Genomic DNA, 15,346 nt, shown 5'->3' on the forward strand with positions numbered 1-15,346 from the left:
CCTCTCTGTTTAGTGAGGAAACAGCAGCTTCTTTTTTTAACTTCCACAATAACTTTTCTTACAGACATTGAAAAGAAGAAAGTTCAGCGCAAACTGAGAAGCTATTTTAATGTTGCTGCATAAAAGTGTTTGCTGTGGTTCCAGTGGCATCAAGTGACACTCCTTTGCATATTGCTCCATGCGCAGCAGTGTCACTCGACACCACAAGAACCTTTACTATTGAGCTAATGAAATCAGTGAGAAGGAAACTTGGCATAGGGCAAACCATCATGTATGCACTGAAAGATAAGCTGGGTTATATCATCAGCAATCTCGAAGGTATAGTAAAAGTAGTGGAAGAATTCTATACTGACCTGTACAGTACCCAGAGGACTCGGGAGAACTCCGTTGTAAACAGTAACGAACAGGATAAAGAAACTCCTCCTATAACTAGCAATGACGTTAGAAGGCCCTTGCAAGACATGACAGGTAAAAGCGGCAGAAGATGGAATGACAGTCGATTTAATCAAAGATGGAGGAGACATAATGCTTGGAAAACTAGCGGCTCTCTATATAAAGTGTCTATCAACTGCAAGAGGCTCCAGAAAAATAGGAAGAATGCAAACATTATACTAATTCACAAAAAGGGAGACATTATAGAATTTAAAAATTATAGGCCCATTCGTTTACTCCCAGTATCACACAAAATATTCACCAAGGTAATCTCCAATAGAATAAGGGCAACACTGGAATTTAGTCAACCAAGGGAACAGGCTGGCTTCAGGAAGGGATACTATACAATTGATCACATCGATGTCATCAATCAGGTAATCGAGAAATCCGCAGAGTACAATCAACCTCTCTATATGGCTTTCATAGATTACAAAAAGGCATTTGATTCAGTAGAGACACCAGCAGTCATAGGGGCATTACATAATCAAGGAGTACCCCAGACCATTTACGTAAATACCTTAGAAAATATCTACAGATTCCACAGCCACCTTCATTCTACACAAGAAAAATAGGAAGATACCTATAAACGGGTCGGACAAGGAGACAGAATCTCTCCAATGCTATTCTCTGCGTGCTTGGAAGAAGTATTCAAGCTATTAAATTGGGAAGGCTTAGGATTAAGGATCGATGGCGAATACCTCAGCAGCCTTCGGTTTGCCGATGACATTGTTCTATTCAGCAACACTGCAGACGAGTCACAACAAATGATTGAGGACCTTAACAGAGAGAGTGTAAGAGTGGGGTTGAAGATTAATATGCAGAAGACAACGATAACGATGAATAACCGGGCAAGGGAACAAGAGTTCAGGATCATCAGTCAGCCTCTAGAGTCTGTGAAGGAGTATGTTTACCTAGGTTAATTAATCACAAGGAACCCTGATCATGAGAAGGAAATTCGTAGAAGAATAAAAGTGGGTTGCATCGCATACGGCAGACATTGTCAGCTCCTGACTGGAAGCTTACCATTATCATTGAAAAGGAAGGTATACAATTAGTGCATTTTACCGGTGCTGACATATGGGGCAGAGACTTGGATACTGACAAAGAAGCTTGAGAACAAGTTAAGGACCGCGCAAAGTGATGGAACCAAGAATGTTAGGCATAACTTTAAGAGACAAAGAAGCGGTTTGGATCAGAGAGCAAACGGGTATAGACAATATTCTAATTGACGTTAAGAGGAAAAAAATGGCGCTGGGCAGGTCATGTAATGCACAGATTAGATAACCATTGGACCGTTAGGGTGACAGAATGGGTGCCAAGAGAATGGAAGCCAGAAGACTAGTTGGTGCGACGAAATTAGGAAATTTATGGGTGCTAATCGGAATCTGTTGGTGAAAGACAAGGGTAATTGGAGATCGCAGGGAGAGGCCTTCGTCCTCCAATGGACATAAAACTGGCTGATGATGATGATGATGTCTATTTTAACACTTTTGGAGCATCATGCTTACGTCATGCTTATTAATTACTTTGGAAGCAAATCACAGGTGTTTGCTTAAATTCACTAAGCTAACAGTAAGTGTACAGATGCTTGGTACATGACAATTCAGAGCTCAGGGAATGTGAATGCTTGGATATAGCACAAGAAAAATACAATAACAGGCAGTGCCTATATGGATTTGCTAAGTAAGGCCATCAACACATGGTATAGAGCTGCGAAAACATTTTAAACATAGTGGCTCTGGCACTATGACTGAGCACTCGTGACAACAAGAACTGAACATAAAGCTGTGCCCTCTGTTTATTTCAAATAGGTTTGCGTAAGTGTGATGTGTCAGCCGGTTTTCCGATGGAGGCAGAATGTACAAACCCTCGTGTGCCACACATTGGGTGTGCAGCAAAGAACCTTCGGTCTTCAGAATTAATCCAGAGGCCCTCGCTATTGTGCGCCTCGTAATCAGACCATGGATCCCTATAGGCTAGGGTCATTAATAAAGTTTCTATTATCAACACCATAAATTTGGAACACGTGTATGGAATAAGCATCAACAAGAGTGCACATCTTTAGTTTCAGCAAGATATAAAAATTGTCTTCTATATAGTATCACGAAACGCTGCGAGGGGCATCAAACTACAAATGGCAGCATCCATTGGGAAAGTTAGTTGAAACAAGAGTAGCAATTTGCTTTCTGCAATTTAAGAGGCACAATGTTAGAGATTCACACTGAGCTGGTTACGGCATGCGGGGACCAACACTGCACAGTGTTGACATCAATCTTTTTGGAATTTTGTAGGGGTGTGCGAAGAGCGATTTTTTAGATCAAATGCAATACAAATCCAACAGTGCTTAAAGCAAATCAAATATAGAATCAGTTTCCAATAATGAACAGCCATTGTCATAATTTTACATATAAAAAGATGTTCACATCCTAGCATGCTTAAAGTTGGCAAGTTTCTGTCATACATAGCACGTTATGAAGTGTTGTTTAATAAAAGCACCAACGGGGCATTAGGAGCAAACAAGTAGTTTTTTCAAGTACACAGGACTCTTCAGAAAGTGCAAATGATTGCTGTATAACATGAGAAAAGACGGGGAATCCGGGAGATGGCAATTCAAGGCGATGAGCAAAACGTGAACAAGGTGAATGCAGGAGCCAACGTTTCGACAAGTGGACTTGTCTTGACTTGACAAGTCCACTTGTCGAAACGTTGGCTCCTGCATTCACCTTGTTCACGTTTTGCTGTATAACATGTAAAGTATGGCTACCTAAGCAGCTTAGCCTGCTCCACGAGGCAAGTTCTGTTTTTCGTCTATACTATCCCCATGGGGATGCAAACTTACTGTACGTTTGCTCCATTTTTATGTTTAATTGAGTGCAGTTGACATTGTAAAATATTGTAAAAGTGTTAGAAAAATATTTGCACTTACTAATAGGGACTATTTGATTCGTTATCTGAAAAAATTGAATATTCACACACCCCTAAAATTTTGTCCCTTGAAATACAGAAAGCTGATCACTGCTTTTGCTACAAGCAACTTTCTCGATTGACGCTGCCGTTTTTGGTTTGGTGCTTCTAGCAGTGAATGGCAGTACTACATAGAACACAATATATACTCTGCTAAATCTAGAATGACATGCACTCATGCTGATGCCTAATGTGCACACCTGTTTCGAATTTATGGTACTGATAATACAAACTTTATGAACACACCTTGTATATCAGGCATACACTCTGACAAGGCACATTTTACATTTAGTTTGCTCACATGACAGCGAAATTTACTCCCACTCCTGCAAATTTGCAAAGTCTCGCAGCTGGGTGACTAAATTCATCATCTCTACTAGTGAAGGCACTGTGCACCGGCTAATCAATGTTGGAAATGCTTGTGGTTGCATCAGCAGCGATTTCCTTCCACTCCCTGCGGTGCATTCTCTCAGCATCACTGCATCCGATTATGGAGACGCTAGATGATGACTTGTCCAAGAATTCACCTTTCGTGTTCTAGCTGTGGCGTCTGCAGGCTCATTTTGAATCTGAAAGCAGATGTCAGTATTAAAATGTGAAGCCATGATGCACCAAAAGCAACAACCGAAAGAATTACATGGACCGCTATTAAGCTGATATTAATGGACAGGAATAAACGACTGATTGAAGACATTAAAATGTAGCTGCTTTTGCACACTGGCAGTGTGAGGTGGGCAAACAATGTTTAGTCCCCCTCCTACCTACCCCCCCCCAAAAAAAATATATATATATATATAAGTTTAAAACGGCGAACATAGCAACGATGTCCACACAGCCTATCAGCGACCTTGTTGCAACGCGGCGCACTCAATCCTGAAGTGAACGCAGCAGAATAAATTTGAACTGGAAATCGGCCCACGCATACTGTCGCCGATCCCAGCGGCCATCGCTGCTGCAAGGCCGCTGATGGCATGTAGTCGATGCACCTCACTGGACGGCGTAGCGCGAAAGCAAGAACTTCGATTGCAGCACGGTTCGGATTTCACGTCGCATTGCTGTCCACCAAAACGACAGAACACTAGCGCTCATTGATAAGGGTAACTGAATCGGTGCTCGAACACCGTGAAAATACAGATGGGCGCAACATGCCCGCGGTTTTAGCTGGCACCGCTAGTTCGCTCTGAAGTTAAACACGGACAAAACTCCATGTTCAATACCACAAATTTAGTGCTTTACAACGAATTCTTGCAAGTGAAGGATAGTGCTAGAAATGAAAAGGAGCATACAGGCGCGCGGAACATACGCACAGGCGCTGTACGCACTTACGCGCTTTCGTTGATCGCGTTGGAATGAACGAACAGAGGCAACTCGAAACGCTGCTCAATTTTCGCTCACCTTTGACGTCGCCGAGTCGGAGGCGATCATGGTGATCTTCGAGGCAACAAGAAGCATCGCACAAGCGGGCGACAAAGTAGAAATACACCAAAGAGGTCACAGCGGGGCAATCAAAGAGCGCTGAAAATGAAGGAAGCAATCCGCATATTCTTCAGGAATGCGCCAAAAGATGACAACGCAAACGCGCATTCATACAAATAAACGCGCACAAATACACGCTTACATCGACATGAATTGTAATATTTATGGGTAACTTGTGTAACATAATATTGCTTAACAACTACTGCAGTTTGCGGGCGTATAAAATTTTTCTGCTTGGCTCCTTTGACAAACTATTTTCTTTATCGCAGTACGCAGTGCACAGGCAGGGCGCGCACGAAATGCGTGGGAAAATGTGCGAAATTCAAACTTCACGCTGTGTGTGCACGCCCAGATTTCATGGTTTGGATTTTTAAATAAACGAAGTAATTTGTAAAGCAACCGGAGCGAACTGAAATATTGACTGGAAAAGTATAGCACTGTCGCTGTTTGTTTTTATTGTTTTGACCTCATGACAAATCCTAGAGCAGAGGCGTAGTTTGTCGTACTGTTTTTAAAAGTTCAGTGCATATGTTTCGGCGCTACGATTTGTCACGGAAAAGTACAGAAGTGAAGATTGTACTTCGTAGCCAAGCAGTTTCCCAGTACATTGGCCAGCACCCCGCGTATGTTATAGAGAAAAGACCTTGGCCTCCGTGGAAAATGTGCATGTCGCAGGTAATGGCCAAACCTATTGTTTCATTAACTGTGCGCTAACGGCTAACAACCAAATGCAATCTGCCGAGCGGCAATCTGCGTGGGCGCTTTGAGTGCATGCATATATACATTGTTCTTGAGGATCAATACATTCATTGACAGGGTCTTTAATATCATTAATTGGTGCGATGAAACGCATATTTTCGACGTGCCTCAGTACTACGACAGAACAAACTCAGGTGCTGCGTTGTGATACAGCACAGAGCACCCGCTGTTGGGACAGCTATAACCGTGCACATACAGACGAAGTATATATATCATATGTGTTGAGCTGAATGCCTCGCTCCATCTCACAACTACTACGAATTCGTCATAACGCCACAGTGCAAGGACAGAGCACGTCTGTCGAAGCTAAGACTTTGTATAGCATTTCGGTCAGCTGTATACATACAATGTATCCAAATCAAGTTAACGCACGCGTAACACGATATAACACTGCAAATACCTGTAAGTAGATATGGGAGGGCGGGGCGGGGGGGGGAGTCCTCTTAACCTGCGTCGAGTATCATTGTATGCGTGTTTATTCGCTCCTGCATCAGAGCAAACAAATGCAGTGCTCTTTACTGCATGTGCGCGCAAGTGATGCATCGCCTGGTCCCATGCAGGCCGGCATCCATCAGATGAAGCAGGAGTAAACTTGGTGTTTTACTCTCGGATGCCGCAAGAGTAGAATGGCCACCTGAGAGAGAGTAGAATGGCCATTCTACTCTCTGCCAGACGGACGGAGTAGAAAGGACATTTCACTCTCCCTTCTCTCAGAGAGTGAACAATGCATTTCACTCTCTCCGACATTTTGCAAGAGTAAAACAACGCCTCGAAGAGTAAATCGGCCCTTTTACTCCTGCGGTACTCTCCCCAGTTTTTAGAGTGTACAGTAACACACACAGCAGAACGTTCTGCGGTGTGTATTTCTCTTTTTTGTGTCCCGTCGAATTGTTGAGCAATTCAACGTCAAGCTTCTATAGCAATACACCAAATCTTCAATCTCACCAATGCTCTAGTTATTAGACCACAATGGCACACATCTTTGAAATGTCCCAACACAAATGAGCTCTCCAATAAATCACCACAAGCGTTAAATTTTGCAACACGGATGTATGCACGTGCCATATTCTTTACCACTAGACTCGCAGGGAATCAAAGGGGCAATCATTAGCCAGCCTTACTGCTGCCATTACCATCACCATCATGACACCAATGGAAAGACAGTGCCACATTTCAGTAAAGGGAGTGCCGCAGGGAAAGTCGTGACAGCGAGGCTGACAATAAAAATAGCAGATACAAGACAAGTTCAATGCCAGATATATGGTGCATGTCACTCATCCTACATTGGCATAGCGGCAAGTATTTACATCTTTGAGCATATCACGTTTTGTGTAATCATTGCTCTAAAGCTGTACAAAAGATCCACTCGCTCTGCAATTATTATTTTTATCATGGTGGGTTAACGACCCACTTTTCATTGGCCTCTGCACTATACTTCTCCCGATATGTAATTTTGCCTAGGTGATTCACGACATCTTCACGCACACCGAGTTCTGCAGAGCATTGGATGTCCATTGTTCTACTGCTTAAGAAATAGGGCCCCATTATGAGACGAAAATATATTATTTGTCCATCCACCGTAACGCTGCCCCCCCCCAAGAAAAATACACTCAACCTCTGGCACATGCATCCAATGTGAACAGAGCAAACACCCTGAAGTATTTTCTTTATGCAAACCAGCGCACTAAGATTCTAAATGCATTTTCATTTCGCCACAAATGCATAGGCACAACAGGCTTGGCGCAACATCCGCATCTCGCACTGCAACGAATTGTACAATGCCTCACTGTTTCATAGTGCGGCCGATAGATGACGCACGACCAAACTTCAGCATTATGCTTACTAAGTAGCTTTACCAATGAAGACCCCCAAGTTCATCATGAGATTCGCATTCATACCGTATTTCACACAATTTGTGATATCCGTTTATCTATGTATACTTACTTAACATCTTTCCCAAGGAAGTGAGCCATTTAGAAGGCACCCTAACAGAAAAGTAGAACAATCGACAAAAAGTCAGCAACCAGCGATAAAGTCAGTACCATAAGCAGCCGCATGTGAGATGTCGGTAACACAAAATTTAAGTCGGTTACACAGAAGTGAAAAATTTGGATATATGCGTGTCGAGACATTGCTTCAATGCTAATCACAGTAACGCTGACATTCAAGGCGCCTTAATTCCTACGTACGTTCCGTCGACACACCCAACTACGTTCGTAATGTTCCCGCGAAGAAGGAAGAGTTCTTTTGTATATGCCCGCCCTGCCGCAGTCTTCGGGAAAGCCAGCCACCGCTTCCGCACTGCCGCATCAGACACATCTCTGACACAGAGGCTCACAGTAGTTTGCTGACGTGCAATGTAACGCTCGGCGCCGACGCCTCCTTGAAAGCTCCCAGTACCGTAGAAATGGGGGCGTAGAGGACTTGTTCTTCGACGTGGAGTGAATAAAGCCCGGCACGCTGCCTCCGCAGACGAGAGTCTTCGCCTAGCTCGTCACACAGCCAGCGTGCTGATGTCTTCGACAGGCGAAAATGACGCTGAAATTTCACGTCGGTCATGTACGTTAACTGGTCCAAACAGTCATACTGACCATTGCTGCCGCTGGATGCAATGTCACAGGCTGCTGCTGCCGCCGCCGCCGTGTTACCGAGTTGAACTCGGAGGTGGTTTCGCGAAGTACGAGTTTAGCACGAGTTCGCCTGTGAATCAAAAGAAGAGGTCACGCCCCGCGCGAGGCATGTAACTCTCGTGCTCGCACCCACCACGGTTGGGCCACACCCCACTTATTTTCGGCAACTGCAACGCAGTGCCGAGCGGAGAGGCATCAACAATCTTGACCACCGAAATAAAACACGCACAACGCACTGTCATCGGTGATGCACTGAGCAACACTTTCAAAAACTAAGCGTTGACTGTCGCTGCCTTATGCATATATCTTTCGGGCTGAGATGGCCCCACAATGCGGTTTCATTGCCTGCATTGTGTCAACGTAGCGCACAATAAATAATTATCGGGACGTCACTGTAGCTGCTTGGAAGGCGTCGATGCGCCGAGGGGGACGATGATGCTGAGGAGTGCGTATCGCAGCAGTCGTTTGAGATGGCTGCTATGTCATCGGTGATGTATTGGTGCCACAGCGTCGCAAACACGATCAGCGTCCGAGAATCGCTCGCTATTTTAGGCCCAGTGCAACGGCATTTCTTCATCACAAGCACTGCGCACTCAACATTTCCAACACCTTCCTCCGTTCGAAGTCGCATTTCATAGCTGCACACAAGAGCCCTCACCTGCCAAAATGCGATTGCTGCGGTGTCGTTAGGATATCCATCTGCGATCGCTGCTGGCTCCAGCAGAGGTAATCCACAAGCACCTTCGACTGCACAACACACTCAAATACTGCGTACATTCGCTCCGAGGCACCTTCACTGGGCAAGCGATGACAAGCGGTGAATTGTGTCGCTGTGAAGCACGCACTTCTTCTCAATGCATAGCAGAGGCTTCGCGTACAAATATAAACTGCTCCATTTTCACTGAACTGCGTCCCTACGGACCCTAAAACAACTTACCGCCATTTTGCATCGACAGCCGTTGCTCACGTATCTATGACTAGTTTGTAGCATTTAGTTGGTAAAGCGGGGGCGTTAATGAACAGCCGTAGCACGGCGCTGCGTTTCCATTCCGCTAATAGAGACAGAATGGTCATGACTAACTTTATTCAGAATAGCACTGCAGCGCCCCTAGGTGACTGCTCACCGTATGAAGTCCCTCATGCGTGCGACCCTCTTCAATGTATTCGCTTCTAAGCTTTCGCCTCACTGTCGCCACTGGCGGCAAGGTGCGAAAAATTTAATAATTTGCTCGGTCTCCGTCCGTCGTCAGACATTTGTAGCATTCAAAACGAAAAACAGATGCTTAAAGAAATAAGAATCTTTGTTATTTTATTTGTTGTATTTTAACGTATTCGATTGAGCGAAAGTGTAGGTGCAAGAATGCGCCGCATGTGCCCTGTTCACATTTGACGGAGGATTGAAAGACAGTGTCCGAAAGAGGAGGCACGCCCTTAAAGCGACCGAGAAAGGCGTGGCAAGCGGCTCACGGCAAGTGTGCAGTTAGACAGCGGGACAGTCACGGTATCGCTAAGTTGCGATAATCCGCCGATAACAATAAGTGGCGCTGGCTCGTTTCATTGTGCAGCCTTCTGCGCTTGAAACGTGGAAGCAGCGTACCGGGCAAGGTGCGCTCATGTTGTCATACGCGGCTTTTGTCAACATTTTTTTTTTTTTGCCTGTAGCTTTTGCGCGTTCCACGCTATCTCCGTTCACTGACTGCCGTCGAGCAAACACGGGTAAAACTCGGGTGAACGAGAAACCCGACGCATCCTGCATAGCACCCCTGGACTCATATCACCTTGCGCCGTGGGAGCCACGACCCCGCGCAGGTGATGCCGGCACGCATCGCAGCGCCCTCATGTTAAATATAAGAAGCCTCAGCAGCAAACGGCAAACGGGATTTGTGGCCAGTTTCACAGCGCTAAAACTGTTGCTTTCACGAATCGTAGGAAACCTGCGTGTGACCACGTGAAACGCCTGTCAGTCGCTGCTACAATCGGCTGATTGCGCAGGCACCAGCCGACTGCCACCCATCAAACACAAGAGCTGCACTCTTAAAATTCTCACACCCTTATGGGTGTAATGCGGGTGTATCTATCTTTTCACCCTTGTAAACACCCTTGAAACACTCTTTTTTAACGGAAAAGGGTGTTCAACAAGAAAACACCCGTGAAACACCCCAGTCTTTCTAATTTACATCCCAATTATAAGGGAGTAAGGGAACAAGCTTACAGTATATGATAAATGAACATTGCCAGTTAACGCGTTGATATTGGCTATACATGAAACGCGCGCTACCTGCGCTTGAATCAGGTAGCTGAAATGATTAGATCGGGGCATCTAGGCAGCAGCGTACAGACTCCGAACAGCGGTCAAAAATGAAGTTTCCCACGAATGTTGATATCGAATGGATGACACTAACGCGCAGACTTTGCATAGCCAGATATCTGCAAAAGGCTTCATATGATCAATGGCAAAATATTTACCATGATATCACTGAATACTTAAAAGTGTGCCACCAGTTAGACAGGGAATGGTTAGGAGTGAGGGCTAACGGTAAATAGCTCACCAACTTACGGTTTGTACATGACATTGGCATACTCAGCAACGCTGCAGACTATTTGCAACAAACGCTTGAGGACCTTGGCGAAGAAAGTGTAAGAGTCTGATTGAAAGTTAGTATGCAGAAGTGAAAAGTAATGTTCCGCAGCCTGGCGAGAGAACGAATGTCATGGTCGGCAGTCAGCCTCTAGAACCTGCGCAGAAATACGTTTATTGAGGTTAATCACTCGCAGGGGCCTCTGATCAAGGAAATTAACAAAAATAAGAATTAGCTGGAGAGCTTACGGCAGGCATTACTAAATCATGACAAGGGAGCTTCTAATCATTGCTTTCTACCGTTACTAACGTATGGGGCCGAAACTTGGAAGTTACCAAAGAAGCTTGGGAATTCGTTGAGGACCGCGCAACGAGCGATGGAATGAAAAATATTAGGCATGACGATAATAGACTGGAAGACAGCGATGTGGATTAGAGAGCGAACGGGGATAGCTGATATTCTGGTTGACATAAAGATGAAGAAGTCGTGCTGGGCAGACTTTGCAATGCATAAGAGAGAGAACTGCTGGTCTATTGGAGTTGCAGAATGGGTGCTAAGGGAAGGGAAGCACAGTCGAGGACGGCAGAGAATAATGTGAACATGATGGAATTAGGAAACACGAAGACACGTGGAACCAGTTAGCACAAGACAGGTGTATTGGTGATCGCTGGAGAAACTTTCGTCCGGCGATGGACATCAAAATAAGCTGATGATGATGATGATTATGTGACGACATCCATGCCAGCTTCGCGGCTTGTCATTCATGTTATGTCATGCATGCGTGTCATGCACGTTCTGATAGCTCGATTTGCGTCGATTGCGGGGGGGGGGGGGGGGGGGGGGGGCGAGTAGCGGCGTAGCCGGGCACTTGTCACGCTCACCAACAGCAAATTTTTGCTGCAATGGCAATGGCCCCGCTTCTTCCCCCTCCACGGTCAATTGGGACCCCCCCCCCCCCCCCCATAACACGAAAAATTTTCTGGCTACGCCACTGTGGGGAGGGTGTGTGTAAGATTGCTCTAGACCCCTCCCCCTAACTTGTCAACGGAAACGGGGGAGGGGAGGGCAGCTGCCGCCGGGCCGCATACCTTAAGGCTCGTTTGTAGTCCAACGTTATCGGCGCGCGGGCGAGCGTCGTTCGCGGTCAGTCACGCTACGTCGGTTGCGCTGCGCCAGCCAAGATGCCATCCCCTCTATACGTCAACGCGCGCGCCACCGGCTGCTATCTTCGGAGCATGCGCAGCACGTTCGCCAAGTCGCGCGCCGCCGTAAAAGCCGTCTGCGGAGTTGTGTTGGCGCCCTTTTCTTCGCGCGCAATGACTTGTGGTGCGAGAGTTCCGCCGACTCCGACGCGCGAATGGCTCAGGAGCCATATCAGCGCCGGGCCCGTCGGGGCGCGTCGGAAGCCGCCGGTTACGTTGGCCACGCCGGTGCGCCCGACCATAGAGGGGTCGTTTTCGCCGACGTGACGTAGCGTGCGCGCGCGCGCGCGTTACGTCGGACTATAAACGGCCCTTTAGGCAGCCATATACCGGCTGCATTTCCTTTTGGACGTGAATGCTGCTCTATGTCATTACACAGTAGGATTCATGGCGGTTCGAGGCCATGCGACAATTAAAAAAAAACACATACAGCCATCAGCAAGTCTTAGCTTGAGCAGATCTTTGGGAGCTGGGCAAGACTCTTATAAAAAGAAAAGCTTGGTACCCGTCTTACATGCATTGTCAACTCTGGATCACCGCTGGCTGCATATTTCCGATAAAAAAATCACACAGGAACTCCTCTGGGATTTGTCTGAGTATGCGTAAGCATTGTGAATCTTCCTCATCTACGCGCAGTCCATGTCGTTATTAATGTTATGAGACTTGATCCGACGAGTATAAGCGACAGCGCTGCGGCGACACGAACTGCTGTGGTCGGCGGCGCCAAGTTAATGGCGCAAGCAAAGTACTGCAGGTGGCGGGGCCAGGTGCGCTGGTGACGTTCCGTTCGTTTTGAGTCGTTATCGCTCTTTAGCACTTCTCATCCGCGTCGAACCATTATCAACCTTCTCCGGCGGCGGCGGCTGCTTGTGGCATGGCCGCGCGAACCGTATCTCGAAAGCGAACTGCAATGTGGACAGATTGTGCCCACTGCTGAAAACTTCACGCGCTGTGTTCTCACCGTTTACTTCGCTTTGAAAACAGACGCGCGTACACCTATCTTGAAAGTGATCTGCGAAAAGAGCATAGTGCGGCATGAGCTGAGAGCTTCGTGAGCGCTGTGTTCTCGCCGCTTCGGTCGCGTTGAAGCGAGAGCTCGCACGAAGTTAAATTCACTCGCTGCTGCGCGTTCTATTTCGAAAGGTATCGCAAGGTCGATTGAAATAGGTCGCGAAGCTTCGGGCGAAAAGCGGTTCAGTACAGATTGTCACCGACATCAGCATGGGGGGTTATGGGAGCAGCGATAGAAGCGCGACTATGTTTGGAGGGAACAAACATTCAGAAAGAAAAACGCGTTTTCTAATTCAAACAAGACACAGTTAGATTCATTCAACGAAAATAAAATTCCTAGTCAATTTTATATATTCGTGACAAGTTAAGAAAGTACAAGTTTAATTTTATTATTATTAATAAATGCATTTCTTTTTGGCGCCCATCGCTACAGGGGGCGTTGACGCCACTATCACTCGCAATGCAATGCACGTCTTGAAATGGGCAGAAAGGCGCACTCGTAAGGTTCACCTGTTGAAATACGCCCCCCTCACAGTTTGTGCTTTCTTGCTTGTCGAAGTTTGTCTGAATTTGGTGACGCGGGTAGCTTCATTGCTTTTTAATCTGTTCAGTCAAAAGTAGTGAGTTACGACCGCCAGATAATTGTGTAGTTGTTTTCGTGCGACTGCGCTGGCCGACGGGCTTGGCATCCAACAATAGGATCAGCCCTCTACACCTAAAGATTTCGTCGGCCTCCAAAGAAAGTAAGTTCTGTGCAGGGATGCGATTTCGACAACCGTACGGCTGGCCTTTTCCTGCATCGCTTTCCCCGCTGAAAGCTCGAAACGCCCATCAAATCGAATGGCGGGGCATTTGAATATATAGCTCCAAAGGGAGAACAACAAAACAAATTTCGCGCCTTCAAAAACAAAATGACGTCACTTCTGCTTTTAACGGACATGGCGTCACATTATTTTTTCTTCCGCCGGAAGTGTTCCCACCACATACAGATGGCGCTAAGCCCCATGGACCGCCGATGGACCGCCATGTTTTGAACGTATGGGCTCCTATGGAAGCTTCGCTACCAGGTACATTTACCTTGCAACACACGCCACTAAAGCCACCACCGCCGGCGTAACCCGGAACCAACAGTTGGCAACATTCATTCGCGCTTCATTGCTTCGTGCTTCGTCCGCTTCGTCTCCGCAACGAAAGCCGCCATCCCTTCGCGCCTGCCGTTTTGTCATAGTTTTGTTTTCTGTAAGTCCGTGCACGCAGCTCATCGGTAGATGCACGGGTGCACGGCGTCGCATTGCGACCTGCGGCATTTTCTCGTGTTCGCGCAATCTGTGTGCGACATGTCGCATGTGAAATATTTGATAGAAGTGCCTCGAGTCCAAGTCAAGCCGCCGTACGGGTGTATGGCTATGTGCCCCGTTCTCGGAAGCGTCGACGGGCTTCCGGCATGCGGATTTCAGGTACGTGCAAATGCGTTTCGCCCTCCTATTGAGCTCCGGAGCAAAGCGTGCAATATTTCATGTGAAAGATGCAGTGCCCCCCATCATGGTGTGAGTTTAGAGCGGCAAACGAGAACTGTGGCCCTTAGCGCACACCGCGGCTGCTAAGTCAGCGTGGAAATTGTTTTACGTTACCGTAATATGTTGCTGTCAGTCTAATCTGCGGCTTGTGGACAGCTAGCCCATTGACTTTTGCTTGTGGCAGCGATAGGTATGTAAATGGAAGCGGTAATAATTTTCGAGAGCAGACAGTTGTTTCGCTCGATGTTTGGCCGTGTTCATGGCGTTATGAAGGCTAGAAAACTGGCTTGATCTTGCTTAGTTCTAACTCCAAGAGGCGTAACATTGGCGCTGTATGTGTTTGTTTTCCGTGCCGCGAGTACCACTTTCATGCTTTTGTTGCATGAGAGTGGTAGCTGCTACATGCCGCCTGGGCAGAATACAATAAAAGCAATTTGTTCACATTCATACGTATGCAATGTGACGTAACAAAATTTCCAGCGTTTTATTCGGAGCGTAAATATCCAGTATAGTTTAGTAGGAAACTCAAATTCTATCTTAGCTTAGTAGGCGTGAAACAAGTGAAACTCGCATTCCTTTTTGAATTTTCCCCCCAAACCGCACCGCCCGCAGATGCGTCATCAGGTATTTGACCGTAGCTTCGCTACGTGAGTTGTTTTATGCGCAAATATTGCCCGGTTAAGTATCCTGTTAATTTATGCCGACGCTCGTTCATCTTAAGTTTAAGCGATTACTATCCCGAGTACCGGACGATGCCAAACTTGTCGTGAGGTGTA

Source organism: Dermacentor andersoni, chromosome 3 (genome assembly GCF_023375885.2).
Source record: "Dermacentor andersoni chromosome 3, qqDerAnde1_hic_scaffold, whole genome shotgun sequence".
Lineage (NCBI taxonomy): Eukaryota > Metazoa > Arthropoda > Arachnida > Ixodida > Ixodidae > Dermacentor > Dermacentor andersoni.